This window comes from Adiantum capillus-veneris, chromosome 17, assembly GCF_014529385.1.
Source record: "Adiantum capillus-veneris isolate H3 chromosome 17, ASM1452938v2, whole genome shotgun sequence".
Lineage (NCBI taxonomy): Eukaryota > Viridiplantae > Streptophyta > Polypodiopsida > Polypodiales > Pteridaceae > Adiantum > Adiantum capillus-veneris.
The window spans coordinates 84,252,147-84,256,561 of record NC_140947.1 but is presented as its reverse complement, the minus strand read 5'-3'; the positions used below and the strand labels follow the sequence as shown (position 1 = coordinate 84,256,561).

General features: G+C 41.5%; 1 pseudogene; it reads right to left on the bottom strand.

Moving 5' to 3' along the window:
- Nucleotides 1–3,283: 3,283 nt before the first annotated feature.
- LOC147437598 (uncharacterized) lies at nt 3,284–4,143 on the bottom strand (annotated as a pseudogene).
- Nucleotides 4,144–4,415: the final 272 nt, after the last annotated feature.

Here is a 4,415-nt window from a genome sequence, read left to right as displayed (position 1 = left end):
AATAACGTTCTAGTGGTGCTTCTTAACTAGAACGTTATTCGGTACCTTAAAAGTGTGTAAAACCACTGAAAAGTGGTGCACCATCGCGATGCTTTGCTTAAAAGTGATGCTTCACCACAAAATAGTTAGGGTTTTCCATTGGAAAGTGATGCACCCATTGTATCGCCCGTTTTTACTAGAACCTTACCTCTTTTTAGTGCTGCCCAGCACTTTAAAGTAGTCCAATATCACTTTTAAGAGATGGTGCACCATATCAGCATAACTATGTAGTGATGCAACCATCGTTTCTGCCCAACTTTAAAGGGTGTTGCAGGTGCACCACTTCAACACAGCCTATCAGTGGTGTTGTACCCATAAAAAGTGGGGTTCACCCACTTGATATTTACTAGTGGTGTGCACATACTTTTTCCTAATAAAGCAACACTTTAATTGAATCCATGGGGTAAATACATGCATCTAACCTGCTGAACATTTTGCATCTTAGGTGTACCCTTGGGGAACTCGGAAGTTCTTTTTGTAGCATGCATGTGCAAAAAATTCAGAAATTTTACAAGACATAAAACCAATTTTAGAAATGCATGCATGATGCATCTAACCTGTTTTGATAGGCAACTCCTGCGTAGAGCTCTTTCCCTTCCTAGGTGAGTCTTACCACGCACCGAGCGAGTTTTTCCGAGCAAAGACAAACCCGAGCAAGTGTTTGTATGCAATATAGTACATTTTATCATCAACATAATATTTATTATTTGTTATATTTGATGCATTACAACAAAAAGAGTATTCACTGGCTAAATTTGGAGGATTTTAGTGTGAAATTAGGTGAAAATCATTTTTTTTGTTAAGATATTCAATGTTCTTTTTTCCATTGGTTCCTACAAAAGGTTTTGGTGAACACTTCCTCATAGGATACTCTCTCTCTCTCTCTCTCTCTCTCTCTCTCTCTCTCTCTCTCTCTCTCTCTCTCTCTCTCTCTCTCTCTCTCTCTCTCTCTCTCTCTCTCTCTTAGAGGATAGAGGATCCTTGGAACACCGTTACTTTTCAAATCATAATCAAAACTCCTATTAACTATTTTAGTATTCAGACCTCCACTCACAATTTTAATTGGTCTGGATCTTCCAATCATTCGGATTGTCTTGCTAGAAAGTGAATATTTATAGCATGACTCTATCAAGGCTGATGACTAGCTTGTCGTATGGCTATGGCACATAAAAAAGAAGCTAAACTATAAACTATTAGATAATGGCTCGACCTAAAACACTAGTCACCATGCAACATTTTTCGCCCAACGTAGCAGTTTAAGTCTTCTGGTGAAAACTGGCTTAGACAAAGTAGACAACCCCATCAAACCAGACTTTTAGCATGTTTAATAATCGAGCCACTTACAAGACAATAAGACAAGCCCTATAATTCTCCATTGCATGTACATCATTCCTCACAATTGCATTGGTATGATCAACAAACTTTTGGAGGCACATTTGCTTCATAGAGTTAGGTATGTCTATGGCAGTGAGTTTGCCCTACTGCATAACATCTTTACCAAGCCAATCCAAGTTATCAAATGAGATATCATAGAGCAAAGGAGAAAGTGGTCACACTTGTCTTATGGATTTATACAATGGACTAACATTTTTAAGAGTACCATTAACTGGAATTCTAGCTGACATATTCCCAAAAATAATGTGAAAAAGAATATGTCCAAACCCATATCATATAGACTTTGAAGTATGAACTCCCATTCAATTCTATCATAGGCCTTATCATACGCTCTGTGGCCAATTGTTTGTGAGAAGATGTTTTAGAAGAGAGTTTTTTGCAATTTTGCAATGCAATGATGAGCATCATATCTAATAAGCAATGAATTATTATGCTCTTCAAATGTTGTATGCTCGTGCTAGTACTACTACTTGTAGTCAGCTGAAATATTGGAAGGTGCAGGAATCATAACATAGTAGTGCAAGCTCGTGCTCATGCCTCCTGCTTCTTCCCTATATCAGATGGCCAATTATCTCTCGCTTCCTAATTGCACTTGCATGATTTCAATGCTACTTCATCTCCTTGGAACTACGTCACATTAACCAGTTCTTGTGGACACCATATTCTGTGTTAAATCGGTCATGAGAGATGAGAGGCCAATAGCCCGATAGCATCGACATAAAAATGTGTTGACAAGTAGGGACTTAAGTATTTAAGCACTTCTAACACCTTAACATTATCTTGCCCAAATGCCTTCTTAAGGGGAGGATCACATTAGATTTGCAATTTCTCAGTACTACTCTGGAGCTTGTGAGCCTTGATGTAGTCCCATACTCTCTTGAGGGCATCAGGCCTCGTGGTCGTCGAGGTTTGCAAGATGGGAGCGAGAGGCTGGAGGAGACCCTATCAAGGATCTGAGAACCACCTCTTGGCTCGAGCTTGGGGTAGGGCTCGAGAGTGGTTTTGAGTTTGACAGTGGGCACTTTCTTTCTCATCTATTCATCAACTCATGCAAAACGCAGAGGAGTCACACACTAGACTAGGGGCAAGATTCCAATCGATGGGAAGACGAATGGTCACGATCGATGGCAAGAAGACAATGAGCGATCAAAGCTGGCACCTGCACATACAATACCCATACTATAGCAACAAGGCTGCATGATACAGCCGAGAGCACTGGACAACCTGTACCAAAAAGAACCTACATGGACCGGAAGAGAGAGGTAGAGGTGATGGCGAGGCAACCTTACACAGCTTTCCGGCAAGAGAGGAAAGTGCTGACGAGATGGGATGACTGCAACAGCACACACAGAAACCCTCACTTCTCCTCTCTCTCTCTCTCTCTCTCTCTCTCTCTCTCTCTCTCTCTCTCTCTCTCTCTCTCTCTCTCTCTCTCTCTCTCTCTCTCTCTCTCTCTCTCTCTCTCTCTCTCTCTCTCTCTTTTGGGGCGTGCCAATTTCCTGCACGAGTTGAAATGGGCTTAAAAGTTCAATAGTATGACAAAAATCCACAACCATCAAGTATCAATCTTTCTAAATAAAGACAATATCGGACGACTCAAATGCTTGAGAGGCCACATTGAACTACAAGCATTCTATAATACATTGGGTACTTTAATGTGTAAATTCTGCACAAAACTCATGAAGGTTTTACCAATTATGAGAGCTCTGCCTTCAGCTCACCGCTTGCTTTTAGCTCCAGAATGATGTCGCACCCTCCTATTAGTTCACCATTGTGATAGAGCTATGGATAAATCGGCCAATTAGCATACTTCTTAAGACCTTCTCGAACTTCATTGTCACTAAGAATATCAAAGGTACCAAAAGATATACCCTCCTCTTGTAGTATGCTTACCACCTTGGAGTTGAATCCACAACGCGGCGATCATGAGAACCTTTCATGAAAAGCGTAGTGGGCAATGAATTTATCAAACTCTTCAGTCTACTTTCAATACTTTCTTTATGGACCACACCTTTCTCCATCAGTAATTCCTTCAGTTCCCCGCTCTTATACATCTCAGTGTGACAATATCACAGCCACCAATGAATTCACCAGCAATATACAACTGAGGGTACCAATTAGAGAAAGATTTGAGACCTTGCCTGACTGCCTCATTCTCTGCAAATGACTCAGAGGCAGGAAAGGGTGAGTTTTTGCAGGAAAAGCTAAAGAGTCTTGTTGCCTCCAAGACAGTGATGTTGTTCATGAAGGGGCTTACCCAATGAGCCAAAGTGTGGATTCAGTTGCAAGGTTGTAGAGATTCCGAAAGATCTTGGCATCAAAATTGGAAGGTTTGATATTCTAGACATAGCAAAACCATTCATCTTACTTGCATCTCTAATTTCCTCTATTCCTGATGTCTTCTTCTGACCACCTCCACGGCCTATAAGCTCAGATACCTTTTGAGCCAATTCAGCTGGGTTCGCACCCTCCAATTATTTACCAAGACTCCATTCTTGAAAAAGACAAATAACGGAACAGTGGAGACATTTTAAGCCTCTGAGACATCCGGTTTCTCTTTTGCTTTAACCCTGAAGAAATGGATGGTGGGATTGTCGAAGCACAGGTGGGACACCATGAAGCCCAGAAATAAAGAGCAGTCGAGCCCTTCCGTTGCAATACCTCATCCAACTCCGCTTTGCTGCATAAATCCTTCAGTGCTGCAGCCATCTTCGAGCTCCGCGGACTTCTCAGAATCGCCCTCTCTCTCTCTCTCTCTCTCTCTCTCTCTCTCTCTCTCTCTCTCTCTCTCTCTCTCTCTCTCTCTCTCTCTCTCTCTCTCTCTCTCTCTCTCTCTCTCTCTCTCTCTCTCTCTCTCTCTCTCTCTTTGAGAGACAACTTTAACATATTTTTCAGAATTCAATATACAATACAGAAGCTCAATTCACAGCTCTTACAACAAACGTGAGCCTAGAGTCGTTATCTTCCTTCCGTGAGGATGC